The 19,005-nt window shown below is 33.2% G+C and overlaps 1 long non-coding RNA gene across 1 annotated transcript; it reads right to left on the reverse strand.

The window, feature by feature from the left end:
- Nucleotides 1–673: 673 nt before the first annotated feature.
- Nucleotides 674–18,725, reverse strand: LOC127709016 (uncharacterized). Its single transcript, XR_007985469.1, has 5 exons — nt 18,652–18,725; nt 10,384–10,444; nt 7,256–7,339; nt 6,552–6,600; nt 674–819 (listed from the first exon to the last, which is right to left on the reverse strand). It is a non-coding gene; the product is annotated as an uncharacterized LOC127709016 (long non-coding RNA).
- Between the last annotated feature and the right edge of the window lie 280 nt (nt 18,726–19,005).

The following is a 19,005-nucleotide window of genomic DNA, read 5'->3' on the forward strand; positions in this document are numbered from 1 at the left end:
ATTGTATATTTTCATTAAAATTGCAATCTGGTCCTGTACATTTTGCCGTTTTCAATTCGATTCTATCTCTAATACTTTTTAAGAAAAATGCAAATAAAAGAAATTGCTTCATGGGAATATAACTCTTATAGGGGATGATGAAATCCTATGCAGCCTCATATAGTAATACATCATGATGAGATCTACCTTTTGTCTAAATAAAGTTATATCTTTAAAAACAACGAGGGGGGGCCATGTTAAAAAAATCATTAAAAGGGAGATAACTTCTAAAGGGGATGATACTTAATCATTGAAGGACAATGGACATGTGGCAGACGGAAACTTCGTAACATTAGGCATCTATATACATAGTATGAAGCATTCAGGTTTTCCTTGTTCTAAAATATAAAGCTTTTAAGAAGTAAGCTAACGCTGCCACCGCCGTCGGATCACTATTCCTATGTCTAGCGGTCTGCGACAAAAGTCGCATTGTCCACAAAAATAAATGGTTACCTTCAACCATATTAAATAGACCGTTAATCCTGTTAATTGTAACTTTGTAATTTTGTTCAAAATTCAGACAATTACATGGAAATTGTAATGGGTGGCATGTTTGCTGGACTATTAACTTTTTAGAAGTTTGAATATCAATGTATTTTAAATCTTTGGAAGGCCATGTGAAATAAAAACTATGGTCAATATCACAAATATAATAAACACATAAATAAAATTATAATAAAAGACATTAACAAACAGGACATTCACAAACAAATTAAGCATTTAAAACATTTAATAAAAGTCATAACATTTATTTTGAGGGCTGTTGCTCTTTTTCTGTATCTGAAATTGAAAGAACATGCATGAGAATAATATATATTATACAAAATGAATCAAAATGTGTGCACGAGACCAAGGATTTGTATAGTGACACTATACAAATCCTTGACTAGACAAAGATAATGTTTTCTTTTAATAAATTACATTAGGCCAACTAAAATTAATTAGTAGATTTTCATCCAAATTTTGGAAAAAAATGGGGCGGGTGGGAGGATTTTATTTTTAAATTTTTATTTCCTCCGATACCCTTTTGTGACGTGTTCTTCATATGCCAGTCTGATTAAAACCAGCTCCCACTATCCATTTGCCTTTGTAGATAGTGGGGGCTGGTTTCAATCAGACTGTTCATATGCAAGGGTAATATTAAGCTTATATCATGTATATACAAGGAATTCTACATAATTTTTCAATTTCTTAATAAATATTTCTGATTGGCAACCACTGTTCTACATGTAGTTGCCGCTTTAGAAACCTATTGTTAGTATATAGCAAAAAGGTGGAGAAATGCCCTCTTTTAGACTACCTACATCAAATTTATTTTTGCTTTCTAAGCTATGCCATGGTTTGTAGTGCCCATTACAAGTATTATGAGTACAGAGTGAAAACTGTGTTGAAAATACTAGGGTTTATGCTTTTAAGGTTCATGTGGACCCTTTGGCTAAAATGGCTGCATTTTCACCTCAAAATTGACTCTTGAGTACAGACAATCCTGTGTATCTGGAAAAGTTTTAAGACAAAGCATGCCTTAGATAAATACAATTCAAATATATTCTATGTTTTTGAAAATTAAAAACTTAACAGGATTTTCCATTGCACTTTTTTTCATTCCTCCAGAAGGTGCCAAAATAAACTAAGTTGGGAAAGGTTTGAAAACTTTCCCACATGAAATAATTGAAGTGAACAACTGTATTGATTGACAAGGGCAATCATAAGATACCTGACAATAATTGGTGATTTAAACTGTGTACCTGAGTGGACCAATCACCATATCAAGCGAAACTCAACTGTTTGTACATCATGTTTAATCATCTTCTGCATGTTTTCTAAAACAAACAATGCATGTGAATTTAATTGATCTGGGGCATGCTATGCCTTAAAACTTTTCCAGATGCACAAGTTTGTCTATACTCAGAGTAAATTTTGAGGTGAAAACGCAGCCATTTTAGCCAGAGTCCACATGAACCTTATGACTTTTATGCAGCCGTGAAAATATACAATGTAAAACATGAAACTTAACCAAAAAGAAGAAGTTGTTTAATGACTCTATTGAAGGGTTGGGGACAGATGGTGTTTGCTGTTATTCCACAAAAAGTAACAGCCTTGGGGGTAAATGTAAGGACTTGCTATTAAACATTTTGTACGTTGGCAGACTTTTTTCCACTCAATATATGATCATAGATCGTACAAGTTCGTGCTTGTGTCAATTTCTTTATTCCAGTCATGTTTTTTTGTAGCAATGTGTTCCACGATTCTTGCGCTTTGGATATCATTCACAGTCCAAAATTCCTGACACAAAGTCATTGTATAAATAAAAAAATCCACATATTTCTAATCACTGAAATTTGTGACATACGGCGATTTGCGTTCGTGCACACCGCCTGTTACTCGTAACACGAATATTTCATGCCCTTCTCGTTAGCAATATCTATTCTCGAAAGATAATGCTGTCATCATAGAACAGCAGAATATATCACCTTAATCATTTTGGTTAAATATTACTTGAAGAAATATGAAAACCGAAATTTGCTACAGGAAGTTTTGAATGAAACGGAATTAGGTAGCAATACACAGTTAGAAGTTTAGTTTCGCATTATGGCCATGTGAATTTTTTAAATATGAAAGTTTTTGTACAATAAAATTGATTTTTAGATAGTTGAAGAATAATATAGCCTTCCAAGTGGGTTTATATGATAATTTAGATTGTTTTTAGCATGTTTTATAGGCCATTTAATTTTCTGTTTGACAGTCCGTATTTTCCTATCCGCACCGCCCTAGATCTAGAAATTATTGTAGTGTTTTTCAACAAAGATTTGTTGCTTGATCTTTTCAATTCAATTTTATGGAAAAACAAGCAGAAATGCATATGATTTTTTTGGACCTCTTGATAGATATAGGTCTATGGTTTCAGGAAAGGTATCACTCTAATTGATTGAAATTTTCCTTTGGACCAAATTTTTGAGACTTGTGACATGTTCACCCCCCTTTTTCGCAATATTTTGTATCAAATAAATGCAGATTGTTGCCATGGTTACACCAAAAAGAGATTATATTTCACCTTTTTAACTATTAAAAATGAAATCTATGGAAGATGCTCTTTCCAGAAATATACACATGCATAACAAAAATAGTAAGCCTTATTTATTAGATAGGAAGGAAAAGAGGGTGGTTAAAAATTATGATGAGTGTCAATTTTAAGTTTTTTTCCTAACTGTGTATTGCTACCTTAATTATCGGCGGTTACCGGTAACGGAAATGAACAAAATCCGGAAGTCGTAATTTTTTTTTAAATAAAAAAAATCGGGGCGGGACGATTTCAGAGGGGCGGGCGGGGATGAAAATCTATCAACTAATTTTAATTGGCCTTATAAAGAAACATAACTGAAACATCTTAATTGTGTCGGATTAAATTTGTTATTGATTTTGAGTGTGGTATATCAATTGTGTGTATATTTTAAACAATTGGTTAAGGCAATTTCAAGTATAAAAAAGAAACTATACTATGAGGATTTTTTATATTTGTAATATGCATAACTCAAGAAATTTGTTTTTGTTGTTGTAATATGCATTGTGTGTCAGTTTTATATTTGGTTGAATGTAAAGTGAAGACTAGAAATCCAGATTATGGTGGTTCGATTGGATAAGAGTGATATTTAATGTTAGCTAGACAGACAGACAGACAGAGGTCATAGCTCAATTCTATTCATGATTAACACCATGAGTATTTTTGATTATGACTTCTAAAAGGAAGAGTTATCCATCTTTGAATTTAATAAAATTATACATATATTTTTGTAGTGCTATTTATATTTTTGGTTATCATATATATATATATATATATATGTTATGAGTGTAACATATTCTTTGACTTCAGGCCTTTATTTCTATGTATTACTAAACTTATCATAATCTATTTATAATATTAAAACATTAGTTTGATTTCATTGAGCTGCAACTCTTTTGAAACTATACAAAATGGGAAATATTTTTTTTTGATGTATAAATGTAGTGTTTTGTATTTTTGAATTTGTATTTGAAATAAAAAAAATTCCACAGTTATCTCTATTCTTTTTTGGAAAATATCGAAAGGAGTAGGCTATGTAAGACCCCTTTTTGCCCCCAAAATGTAGCAGTTTTAAAAGTTGTTACTGTGCGTATTGTTATGCGTTTGTTTTTTCTACATTGTGTAGTGGTATAGTGGGACAGTTGAGATCTTAAAAAACATGTGTATAACGTCTTATCGTTGCTCCTGTCCCAAGTCAGGAGCCTCTGGCATTTTTTGTCTTCTATGATTTTAAATTTTAGTATATTTGAGTGTTAGTATGACGTTCATTATCACTGAACTAGTTGTTTAGGGGCCAGCTGAAGTACGCCTCTGGGTACGGGATTTTCTCGCTGTATTGAAGACCCATTGTTGGCCTTCTGCTGTTGTTTGCTTTTTGGTCGGGTTGTTATTTCTTTGAGACATTCCCCATTTCCATTCTCAATTTTATTATAATGTAAACTTTTAGCTATTAATTGGAAAATAGAATACTTTTGTAAAATAAATATTGGCCGTTTTTGACAATTGAATGGACATGTATCGGGTACTAGCATCATAAAGACATGATAAACAAGAAATGATTGTAACAGGATGCTGTTACGAAGTCTCCCAAACGAAGCTCCCATAATTCGTAATTCCCAGGGTCGCCTGACATTGGGCAACGTCCAGTGAAAATTGGTTTGGTCCAGTAAAGTTATATGCATTAGTGATGCCTGGGGACTAACCTTGTATATCATTCAAATCATCTTGGCATGACAAACCAGAATATATATGGTTTAGGGGTGGGGATCTCGACCATTTACAAGATACTAGAACATTGGGGGTGGGGAGGAACCCCTGGGGACTGGCCCTATACGTCATTCAAATGTTCATTACATGACGAACAGGAATATATATGGTTTAGGGGTGGGGATCTCAACCATTTACAAGATATTAGAACATTGGGGGTGGGGGGAACCCCTGGGGACTGACCGTATACGTCATTCAAATGTTCGAGACATGACAAATAGGAATATATATGGTTTAGGGGTGGGGATCTCAACCATTTACAAGATATTAGAACTTTCTCAAATGGCAGGGGGTCGGGATGACCCCTGGGGACTAACCCTGTATATCATTCAAACCATCTTCGCATGACAAACCAGAATATATATGGTTTAGGGGTGGGGATCTTGACCACTTAGAAGATATTAGAACTTTCTTAAATGGCAGGGGGTGGGGGTGACCCCTGGGGACTAACCCTGTATTTCATTTGATGTGCTTTATCATGACAAACCAGAATATATATATGGTTTAGGGTTGGGGATCTCGACCATTTACAAGATATTAGAACTTTCTCAAATGGGAGGGGGTCGGGATGACCCCTGGGGACTAACCCTGTATATCATTCAAACCATCTTAGCATGACAAACCAGAATATATATGGTTTAGGGGTGGGGATCTTGACCACTTACAAGATATTAAAACTTTCTTAAATGGCAGGGGGTGGGGGTGACCCCTGGGGACTAACCCTGTATTTCATTTGATGTGCTTTATCATGACAAACCAGAATATATATGGTTTAGGGGTGGGGATCTCGACCATTTACAAGATATTAGAAACTTTCTCAAATGGCAGGGGGTCGGGATGACCCCTGGGGACTAACCCTGTATATCATTCAAACCATCTTAGCATGACAAACCAGAATATATATGGTTTAGGGGTGGGGATCTTGACCACTTACAAGATATTAGAACTTTCTTAAATGGCAGGGGGTGGGGGTGACCCCTGGGGACTAACCCTGTATTTCATTTGATGTGCTTTATCATGACAAACCAGAATATATATGGTTTAGGGGTGGGGATCTCGACCATTTACAAGATATAAGAACTTTCTCAAATGGCAGGGGGTCGGGATGACCCCTGGGGACTAACCCTGTATATCATTCAAACCATCTTAGCATGACAAACCAGAATATATATGGTTTAGGGGTGGGGATCTTTACCACTTACAAGGTATTAGAACTTTCTTAAATGGCAGGGGGTGGGGGTGACCCCTGGGGACTAACCCTGTATTTCATTTAATGGGCTTTATCATTTAGAACATTTTCAATTAAAAAGATTGTGTCTATCACAAACGGTTTTCAATTTATAATCATTTGAAAATTTAAAAAAATAAAATCCCATAGGGTTCTATAGTAAAACCCTCTTTTCTTTTTGCCCCTCAAAGTACCCCTTTATAAACCCCATTGCACAAACAAAACCCTGATTGCACCACTAGACATGTTAGTCTAACATATTGTGAAACCCTAAGTTAATCTGACAAGCGGTTTTGGAGAACGGGTGCGGACAAGTTCAAATTTAAAAGCGGCGGAAGAAGAAGAAGAAGAAGAAGAAGAATAATAATAATAATAAGAACTGAGCAAAAACAATAAGTCTTCCCAAACTTCGTTTGGGAGACTTAATAAGACATTTTGGAGTTGTATAATAGTTATTACCTTTAATTAAGATGGTATTTGCATTTCCTATATTCATATTCAGGTTAATCTGTAAATAGATAAACAAAAATTAACAAGCATTTTGAGAATATTCCATGTTAGTACATATTGCACTTTTGGTTAATAATTGATTGTACTGGAACAAAATACTAACTTTCATTGTTTAAATTTTATAACAAATATTAAGTCATTTTCTTCAATCGTGACAAGTGTGAAAAAAGCAAACATATAATACGTAAAAATGTCAAAATTGGAAAACAGCATTCATTTTTGTCAACATAATGGAATTAATGTGACTGTCATACACATGAGAGTTTTTGGTAGCTGTATATCGAAGTTTAGTCCACTATTTTTTACATAAGTTAATTTTTGTACTGTGTAAGGAATATCAGTTGTTTTCCATTCGTTTGATCTTTACATTTTTCTTTTTTATAAAGCCTTTTTAGTTCTGTGTTTTTTTAGTTCGTTTTGGTAGCTGCAAAACCGAGTTTAATCCACTATTTCATACATAAGTAAATGCTTTGTGTCAGGAATAAAATAGTTTTCCATTTTCATTTCTTGTTATTAAGGGGTCTCTTATAGTTGACTATGAGGTATTGGTTTGCTCGTGGTTGAACATAATTAGGTGACCTATTTTTTTTATATATATATATTTCTCATTTGCAATCATCTCACATTCCTTGTAAATTAGTTTAAATACTTACAGGTATTGTTGCAGTATCTTTTATTAGTTTGATAGCTGCTGCAGCATCTATCAAACTAATTGATTTGATGGCTATGATTGTAATCTAAAATGAGATTTTTTTTTAAATTAACAAAGACCAAAAAAAAAACATAAGATAAACAATAAGGCCAAACGGAGTGGAAAGACCTTAAATATAAATCAATTGTTTTAAAAAAAAGAAATTGCTTCAAGGGGACATAACTCTCAAAGGGGATGATGAAATCTACGCAGCGTCATATGGTAATACATAATGATGAGATCTACCTATTGTTCAAATAAGGTCTTGATATCTTTCAAAACAAGAGTGGGGGGGCCATGTCGAAAAAAACCAATAAAAGGGAGATAACTTCTAAAGGGGATGATGAAATCCTACACAGCCTCATCTGGTAATACTTCATGATGAGGTCTATCGATGGTCCATATTTGGTAACTCCAATAGAAACGGGGGGAGGCCATGTCAAAAAAATGCTGGAAGAAAAAAAAAAAAAAAAAAAAAAAAAAACATTAGAAAAACAATAAGGTCTTTCCCAACGGACTGGAAAGACCTTAAAAAAAAAAGAAAAAAAACATTAGAAAAACAATAAGGTCTTTCCTAACGTAGTGGAAAGACCTTAAAAATGAAAAGGCATCACACGGTATAGCTGACTTATATAAACCCTGAAACTAAATTTCAGAAATCCTCGTATTGTAGTTCCTGAGAAAAATGTGACAAAAAATATTCATGGGACGGACCGACTGATGGATGGATGGATGGACTGACGGAAGGACAGACAGAGGTAAAACAGTATACCCCACTTTTTTAGGTGGCATTAACAGCTTGTTGTTTGGAGACTGTGGTCATTCATGTTAACAATGCTTATATCATGATGTTTGTTCATGCAGATTTGTTCAGATTCTGTTTATTGTTTGAATATTAATTCATTTTTTAACCTGTTTCGTGTATATAACATCTGTATGGAAAATATGGAACGGTTTGAAAACAAGTTTCCTATTGGTTTTTTATTCATTGTTTAGAACAAAATGCTATCCTGATCTTTAACTTGTCATTGTGTAATTTATTTAACAAATATTAAGTTATTTTATTCAAGCATGACGAAAAAACTTATGATATATAAACTATATACCTAATTTCAAATCAATATAAGTCTGATTTGCTGGACTGACGGATGGACAGACAGACAGACACACAGTGTGCAAACCAAAAGTCCCTTTCTTCTTTATTTTTTGGGGACAAATTAAATCAAAAATTCGTAAGGGTTCCGCGGAACCCAGTGTCTCGCCTACTTTTGCTTTTAATCACAGGCTCAACAAAAATGACGAAAAAAATTAATAAAAATATTCCTGTCTATACTATCTTTTGATTGTAAGTAGCTTCTGTCCAAATTTGGTAAAAATCCAGGATAGTTTATGAATCTAATAAATTTTTTAAAAACTTAAACTGCAGACTGTATGTAATGTTAACTGGAAGAAAAACTAAGTCCATTTATAAGTAAAATACGGAAAAAATGAAACAAAATTTTAACAAAATTTACTTCTGGATACTATCTTATGATCATAAACAAGCTTCTTTCCAAGTTTGGTAGAAATCCAGGATAGTTTAAGAAAGTTATTAAAATTTCAAAAACTTTAACCACAGAGTGAATGTAATGTTTCCTGGCAGAAAAACTAAGTCCATTTATAAGTAAAATACGGAAAAAATGGATTTTTTTTTTACAAAATTTACTTTGGAATATTATCTTATGATCATAAACAAGCTTCTGTCCAAGTTTGGTAGACATCCAGGATAGTTTAAGAAAGTTATTAAAATTTCAAAAACTTTAACCACAGAGTGAATATTTGTGGATGCCGCCGACGGAATTTGGTATCGCTATTTCTCCCTTTTTCGACAAATGTCGAAGGCTCGACAATAAATGAACCCTATGAACAAAAAAACAATCGTCTTTTATTTTGTATGTGAATGTTTGAAAATCTATCAAATCATCGTGTTATACATGTATCTGTATACATTTACTTGTATGAGGTTAATTTGTATTTTATGCAGCTGATATGTTCTAATAAGGTTGTTGTGGTATGTTGTTGTCTATGATTTAGGTATTTTAATACACAGTTCTTATTAATTTGTTATGAAAATTCCTGGAAATGACTATCAGATGAATATTTGGTAGATATGTTGCTTAAAATATTGAAAGATTAGACTAAATCATAGAATTTAATTTTAATATGTATTATTAATGATGAGCACAATACTTTTCATGGTTTACATCATGAGTATTTGTGATTATATCTTCTAAAAGGAAAGGGGGCCTTGGTGGCCGAGTGGTCTAAGTAGTTACTACTGTAATCACTAGCCAGTCAACACTGAGGTTGTGAGTTGGAACCCTGCTTGTGCGGTTGCACTCAATTCCAATCTTAATTGACTAGGATTGTCAGTTTTCCTATCGAAGGTCGGCGGTTTTCTCCTGGCACTCCGGCTTCCTCCACCAATAAAAGCTGGCCACCACGAAATAGCCCAAAAGCGGTGCTTAAAAGTGGCGTTAAAACACCAAAAAAATCAATCAATCAATCTAAAAGGAAGAGTTATCTTTCTTTGTACTAATTAAATATAAATGTTATTTTTTGTTGTGTTTGTTGATTATATATACATATTTATACTTTGGGTTTTAATATATTATACCTTTTGAATAAAACATATCCATTGACTTGATGCATTTATTTCACTGTATTACCAAACTAATCATGGTTATTGTAGTTATTCAACTTACATTGAAATTATTACATGTTTATCTATTTATACTATTAAAGGATTAGATTGATTTCATTGAGTCACAACTCTTCTGAAACCATACACAATCGGAAATATTTGTGATGATGTGTAAATGTAGTGTTTTGCACTTTTTAAATTTGAATTTGAAACAATCTTTTGACTGAAAATTTCAATTTTTGTAAAAATATCGAAATTTGGAGTTTGTTATTCATAAGTTTGTTATAAGTTTTTGGAGAAGCTGAGTGATGATCTGTCCATTAAAATTAAAACTGTTTTGTTTTAACACTTGCCTAATTTTACCTTTATTTTTGGGGATATAATGGAGATATATTAATAGTTATTACCTTTTTTGTTCTTTTGGATCATGATTGTATTGTTATTTCCAACATTGATCAGTATATTGGTCTGTAAATAAATAAACAGAAATTAACAAGTATTATGAAAGTAATGCATGTTAAAAGATAGTTTACTACTTATTAAAATACAATGGACTGGAACTAAATACTAACTTTATCTATAACTTGCATTGTTTAAATTATATAACAAATGTTAAATATTTTTTTAAGCATTACAAAAAAATAGGGAAGAAAATTTATTATTTGAGTGAATATATATTCTAAGTTCAAGGATCATAACTCGGTTAAAAATAATCAGATAAAACAACAAGAGGCTCTCAAAAGCCTGAATTGCTCACCTGTAATTTTTTGCTTAAATTTTCCATGAATGATTATTTTTGCTTTTTAATATATATTAATGAGTGGCTTAAAAATTCCATTTAGATGTTCTTTGTATCTGTCATATTTTCTTCTGAAGTGAAGAAATACATTTTACTCCTATGTTCCATTTTAGCCATAGTGGCTATATTTCTTTATGTACAAGAAAATAAAATACAAAATTTATTCTAGATACTCTGAAACTCATTCAGCCCAAGTTTGGCTGAAATTGATTCAGCAGTTTCAACGGAGAAGATTTTTTAAAGTAAGCAAACTAGATGAACAAATTATGAAAAATTGTCTTTAAAGGGGCAATAACTCCTTAAGGACACATTTTACAATTTTGGTCATATTAACTTATTTGTAGATTTTACTTTCCTGAACATTTTTGCTGTTGACAGTTTATTTTTATTATGTTTATTATTAATAATATTCAAGATAATAACCAAAAACTGCAAAATTCCTTAAAATTACCAATTTAGTGGCAGCAACCCAACAATGGACTGTTAGATTCATATGAAAATTTCATGGCTGATAGAACTTGGCCTAATGAACATTTTAACCTCTCATCAGATTTGCTCTAATTGCTTAAGTGTTTGAGATATATTAGCCAAAAACTGCATTTTACCCCTATGTTCTAACTTTAGCCATGGCGGGCATGTTTTTTGACGAAACAGAAAATAAAACACAGTCTTTATTCTAGATACCATAAGGATCATTCAGCCCAAGTTTGGTTGGAATTGGTTCAGTAGTTTCAGAGGAGAAGATTTGTTAAAGTTAGAAAGCATAAACAAATTGTGTAAAATTGTCCTCAAAGGGCAATACTCCTTAATGGGTGAATTGACAATTTTGGTCATATAAACTTATTTGTAGATCTTACTTTGCTGAATATATTTGCTGTTTACAGTTTATCTTTATCATTAATACTCTTCAAGATAATAACCAAAAACTGCAAAATTTTCTTAAAATTACCAATTTAGTGGCAGCAACCCAACAATGGGTTATTAGATTCATCTGAAAATTTCAGGGCTGATAAAACTTTACCTAATGAACACTTTTACCCCATTACAGATTTGTTCTAACTCCTTTGGTTTTTTAGATATAGGCCAAAAACTGCATTTTACCTCTATGTTCTATTTTTAGCCATTGTGACCATGTTTTTTGACGAAACAGAAAATAAAACACAAACTTTATTCTAGATACCCTAAGGATCATTCAGCTTAAGTTTGGTTGGAATTGGTTTGGTAGTTTCAGAGAAGATGTTTGAAATAGTTTACACCAGATAGACGACAAAGGACGACGCCAAGTGATGGCTAAAGCTCACAGTTCCTTCGGGAAAAAAAAAAAAGAAAAAAAAAAAAAAAACATTAGAAAAACAAGAAGAAGAAGAACTGAGCAAAACCAATAAGTCTTCCCAAACTTCGTTTGGGAGACTTAATTACCAATTCAGGGGCAGCAACCCAACAATGGGTTGTCCGATTCATCTGAAAATTTCAGGGTAGATAGAACTTGACCTAATGAACAATTTTATCCTCATCAGATTTGCTCTAAATGCTTTGGTTTCAGAGATATGAGCCACAAACTGCATTTTACCCTATGTACTATTTTTTAGCCATGTCGGCCATCTTGGTTCGCGAGTGGGGTCATCTGACACATTTTTTAAACTAGATACCCTAATGATGATTGTTGACAAGTTTGGTTAAATTTGTCTTAGTAGTTTCAGAGGAGAAGATTTTTGTAAAAAATTACAAAAATTTACGAAAAATGGTTAAAAATTGACTATAAAGGGCAATAACTCCTTAAGGGGTCAACTGACCATTTTGGTCAAGTTGACTTATTTGTAGATCTTACTTTGCTGAACATTATTGCTGTTTACAGTTTATCTCTATCTATAATAATATTCAAGATAATAACCAAAAACGGCAAAATTTCCTTGAAATTACCAATTCAGGGGCAGCAACCCAACAATGGGTTGTCCGATTCATCTGAAAATTTCAGGGCAGATAGATCTTGACCTGATAAAGAATTTTACCCCATGTCAGATTTTCTCTAAATGCTTTGGTTTCAGAGATATAAGCCAAAATCTACATTTTACCCCTATGTTCTATTTTTAGCCATGGCGGCCAACTTGGTTGGTTGGCCGGGTCACCGGACACATTTTTTTAACTAGATACCCCAATGATGATTGTGGCCATGTTTGGTCAAATTTGGCCCAGTAGTTTCAGAGGAGAAGATTTTTGTAAAAGTTAACGGACGACGACGACGACGGACGCCAAGTGATGAGAAAAGCTCACTTGGCCCTTTGGGCCAGGTGAGCTAAAAAGAAAACCTTAGATTTTTTAACTTAAAAGGGGGGAAATTCATTATACTTGGAAAAACTTTTCTAAAAGAGAGGTCCTATTATCTTTAAGGCACTGGCTACGGTTACATACGATCCCTGCGTACATTGAATTGCATTAATGTAACAATGACACAATAGTCATGTAACCGTAGACACAAATATTATTGTTACATTTGTAATTAATCATGTTAATCGGTCCCTTACCCAACCTTGTATTCCGGCAATTAGTCTCCAATGTAACAATAATTATTTTATTATTGTTACATTTCCATTAAGAAATTGTATGTAATATGTATTAAAATAAAACTTGAAAACTTTTATTTGATATTTACAATATTACATACAATTTCTCAAATTTTATTTACAATGACTGTTTCTTCAGTATGTTGTCTATGGGGCATGTTTTAGTCCGACGCATTTGGGGTTCGTATGGATAGTAAACCCGGCAAATTGTAACAAACCCGTGTGGCATAGGTTTGGCTATTAAATTGTTGATGGCCTTACAGGGTATCTTGAATAATAGTTGCTTACATTCACATCATTCTCTGGTGCATAGTTGTTTCACAGGGGTTTGTTACAATTTGCCGGGTTTACTATCCATACGAACCCATGTTTTTTTCTAGGTTCGTATGGATAGTAAACCCGGCAAATTGTAACAAACCCCTGTGGTTGTTTCACTGGAAATAATAACACATTCCTTTTTTCTTTTTTTCATAACACCACCATCATTTTAATTTTATGTATAAAGAAATGTAATGCCCAACTCCCCCATATAAATACTGGTGCTCGGTGCCGAGGTGGCCATTTTGAGGATCTTTACAAGAGGGGAACAAATAGCTTGCAATCATTGTTATCATTCCAATCAGTTAAGCGCTTCCGCGATCTAGATACCAAGGCGTGAAAACATTACCTTGACATTGATGTGCTTCTAAACAACAAAACTGAAACGTATATATAAAAAAAATGTTTGATTCAACATTGCCGGATCAGAACAAGACAGCCGTTATTTTTTTTTTCCTTTAGTCAAAAAAAATAAATGACCCGGCGGTATTAAACAGACCCGGTCGGGTTAGGGGAAACCAACAATCATTTTTCCCTGGCCTCACCATAATTCAAACTTGATCTGTATTTTGTGGTAATAAGCATTGTGTATAAGTTTGATAGCATTTGGTTGAGGCAAACTAAAGTTAGAGAACGGAAACGAAAAATTCAGCAATTTTTTCCTTTGTAAAGGGGCATAACTCTATAACGGTTAAATTGATACACCAAAATTCAAACTTGATCTGTATTTTGTGGTAATAAGCATTGTGTATAAGTTTGATAGCATTTGGATGAGGCAAACTAAAGTTAGAGAACGGAAACGAAAAATTCAGTAATTTTTCCATTTGTAAAGGGGCATAACTCTAGAACGGTTAAAGTGAAGCCACCAAAATTCAAACTTGATCTGTGTTTTGTGGTAATAAGCATTGTGTATAAGTTTCATAACATTTGGTTGAGGCAAACTAAAGTTAGAGAAAGGAAACCAACTTTGGGACGTAGGGACAGACGTTCGTACAGACGGACAAGGGTTAAACCTAATGCACCCTCCGCTACGGCGGGGGCATAAAAATAAACAAAAACAAATATACAGAAGCATATTTTCTCAATGATAAGAGACACATATTTTATATTTACATTGTGTGGAGGTGTTATTCATACTAATTATTAATTCAAGCTATTACAATAAGCTTTTAAATTAATACTACAACAGTTCTTAACAACATTATGTTTGCTTTAAATGAATGTTCAAATCATACTTATCGCTTATTCCAGCTACACATACAGTACAAATGTCAGTATCATTACTTTTCAAAATGAAACTAAATTTATCTTGTTCAGACATATTAACAAATGATGGAACTATATCACTTAAATTACAAAAAAGAGTATATTTCTATTAAATTCTAACGCTTTACATTTAATGAGGAAATGGAATTTATCTTCAATTCGATTCTTTCCAATTTGACAAATTCTCTGTTCTAAAGGTGTTCTAGTATATCTACCAACTTCTATTAGTAATTTGCTATTACTAATTCTAATTTTTACCATTTTAGAAATAACACTTTTGTTAAGGTCCAGTAGGAGATATTTTTCTAATTAGAAATTATTTTTAACTTTGCGATACGTTCTTAGTTTATTACCATGACTATCTTTATTAGTCACAAAAAAGAGCTTGTTTCCAGGATTTTATGAATTCCTCCTCTAATTTCTTTTGAAATGAAAAAGTAATTTTGTCTTTGACATAGTATTTTGATTTTCCCAAACATGCTGAAAACCAAGTTTACCTAATAACACTTTTATTTTAATATATATCATGTATATATGCCAATATGGTTTGATGTAAGTATCCCGCAATGGTGGTAAGTCGTGCACTTAAGGCCATTTTTTATTTTATTTTTCTGTAGACTTAGTTTTGTTTTTTTATTACTGTGTATTGTCAAGCTTGGTTACTCATAATTGTTTCTTGGCTACTGAATGTACATGTCGTTCCATACTGGAGCAGCTGACCGGGTTTGTTTACATTCACATTCTAATGGCTTCAAAACCACCTGACACATTGAATCGTTATATCCAATCAAATTGCTCTACTGTCAATTAGGTGATTTTTTAGTACAAGGCAATTATATTATTTGTTTGTATGATATTGCTTTGAAATGGTTTGCAATAAATTGGGGGTTTATTCAATAGGAAACCTCATTATTACAGTCTTCATGATGAACTGCTAAAGCTACAGGCCCGGAGCTCAATTTTTGAAAATTTTGAGTTAGATTCTGTTGGCTTGTAGATATGATTTTTACAGGCCCGAGAACAATATTACAAGCCTGGGCTGCCTGGGCTGCCACTCAACATGAAGACTGTTATTAGCCATGAAATTTGACATCAATGGAATTTTATATGAATATTTACTTATGGTCAGAATATCGATCTCTTTATATTGAACCAAATTTTTTTTTTATGAAAAATATATGTATATTGTTTTTTATTAACCTACTCTATATTCCTGAACAAAAATATGGCATGATTATCGTTTGTTTCCCAAAGTTTTTCTTTCAATTTGGATGTTTTTTTTCGCGGGAAAATCGAGTAAGACGTAAGGTGCTTGCCATTTTGAAATTCTTAAAAATACAATTTGCTTGGCCTGTTTGGTCTGCCATTAAGATTGATGAGCTCAATGGAATGTAAACAAAGCAATGGAGGCCGGAAGAGGGGTTTTCTTAAGTTCTGAAATGTTTTTAGGCATTCGGAAGTCAGGTTTGAAATGGCCATTAGAAAATCTGCATTTTTGTACAATACTTAAGAAAAATAATGAAAACATATCTTTAGAAATATCATTTTATTTAGAAGTGTAGAAAAAATGTATTCTGCACTAATTTTATACGCTGGTATTAGCGTAGTGACGTCAATGCGGAGTTTTTTCGTATGATAAGTACAATAACCAAATCCGAACGAATCAACGTTATGACCAATTATAGACTACGGTAGGATAAAACATAGAAAAATATCTTTCTCTGAATTGAGAAAAGTTCCATCTATTTTTAACCATATTTAGAAGTTGTTCTGTTTTATTTCAGAAATTACATTTTTAAATTTGGCTTAAAATATAAATACAATTACAAGCATGCCACTTGATGGTCTCCCCCTTTTTTGCCTTAATAGGCTTAACTTTATAGGGAGATGTAAAACCTGGAAGATTTCCTGGAGACTCTCTCAACATAGTTTCTGCAAAACAAACTTTATCATATTTACAACCATTTTCAATAAACAAATCATCCTGAAATTGATCTTCATTTAAACCATGGATAGACATAGATTTTGCAGTTTATCCTCTGTTGAAATTTCGGTAAAAGCTTGATTATTTTGTCATCAGAAGAATGCTAAAAAGAAAGTATTTGGTTAAACAGGGGCGTTTCCAGGATATTTGAAAGAGGGGGCGTAGACTACATTCTTCCGTATTTCTTCGACCTTTTTTTAGCTAAAAAACATAAAATAATTGTGAAATGCACTAATGTAACGGTTCCCGCGGAGTGACTTGGAGCATGTATATTTTATAGTTAAAGTGTCAGGGTTTGATATTTTTTATGCCGAATTCTCTCCATTAGTTGTCTATGGTATATTAAAATGATTGGATGAATCTTAACAGCAGTAGACCAATAACGAGAAATTCCAAATTCTAGGGTATAGGGCGTTACTTTACATTTCAATAGTCCTAGGCCAGGATTTTATGAACGGGAGGCGTAATTCCGGTTGCCCTGGTATAGGGTCCATGGGGAAGGTCAGAAGCTCCTGGATTTCAACAATTTAGCATCAAATTATGAAGTATTATAACAGACTCCATGATAGACAAATTGGTGAAAATAGTCTGCCTTCGGATCATTCAAATTATGTATTGATTAACATGTGGATATCAAATCTTTGGAAGAAGTTGTAAATTCAGTTTAAAGGTTATATGAAATGGGCAGGAAAAATGAAAAATAAATCTTTAACGATAGCTTTTTCCGAACTTTTGATATATATATTTATCCATACCCGACCGTTTTGTTAAAATATTCCTTTTCACTGACACTGTTTTGGTCTTTTGGAAAATGTTGTTTGTGCTGTATTTAGACCCCTTTACCAAGAAATTTGTTTTGCATGCACACGTATAAAGATTGCGGTTTTTATCCAACGCAATCATAGGTTTGAACGTTGTGTTCAATTTAGTAGATATAAAAACATGTGCTATGAGTGCCAATGAGACAACTTTCCATCCAAGTCACAATTTATAAAAGTAAACTATTATAGGTCAAAGTACGGTCTTCAACACGGAGCCTTGGCTCACACTGAACAGCAAGTTATAAATGGCCCCAAAAATTACTAGTGTAAAACCATTCAAACGGGAAAACCAACGGTCTAATCTATATAAGAAACGAGAAACACTTATGAACCACATCAACAAACGACAACTACTGAACATCAGATTCCTGACTTATGACAGGTGCAAACAGTTGCAGTGGGTTTAAACGTTTTAATGGTACCAAACATTCACCCTTATCTGAAACAATAGTGCAACATTGTATTTATAATACCCGTTCTAGATAGTCAAATCTGACCCCTTCCAATGCAAGGCGAAAAAAACATAACCCCATTTCAGACAATTTAGCTGAAAATGCAACCCCGTTTGTCGGAACATACCCGGTATCATATATATAGCGAATATCCCCCGGGTAGATGTAGAATGGCCATTGGGGACGAGTCACACAAAACAACCATTTCATGTATAGATTTGCTTACTGCTTTGGTTGTTTAAAAAAGGTGTCCAAGTCACCCATCGGATGGGGGAATCAGTATAAAAAGAAATCAGAGTATGTGTTTAATTAATGAATATGATAAATTGCCCTATTCAATACAATATAAGCAGATAACGATAGTTTTTTTTTGTTTTTTGTTTTTTTTTGAAAAGGGGGGGCGTACGCCCATTACGCCCTTACCTGGACCCGCCCCTGTTAAAGGCCTTGTAAGTGGCCAAGTATTAGTTTTACCTGGATAAATAGTCGAAATGTTCTGCAGCAGGCCTCCGGCGGCATAGCCAGAATTTCTTCCCCTGTTCAATGCACGTGTGATTTTCCCGCTGAAAATAAGGGACGGTTTCAAACTACAATTTAAATACGCATGTTTCAGAAAATGAAAGTAGTGACATACATAGTACGTGCTGGGACTATTATACTAACTGCAGTTTTCTCAAATACAGAAAAATAGAATAAAACAAATAAGTATGTTAAGTTTAGGAAATGAAAGGAATATTTATAAATGAGAGACATATGATATAGAGTGAGAGACCCATATTCGCCGCATAATTCGTTCATTTCCACTTACATCCGACCTACATTCGAATA

This window comes from Mytilus californianus, unplaced genomic scaffold, assembly GCF_021869535.1.
Source record: "Mytilus californianus isolate M0D057914Y unplaced genomic scaffold, xbMytCali1.0.p SCAF_7, whole genome shotgun sequence".
In the NCBI taxonomy this organism is placed as follows: domain Eukaryota; kingdom Metazoa; phylum Mollusca; class Bivalvia; order Mytilida; family Mytilidae; genus Mytilus; species Mytilus californianus.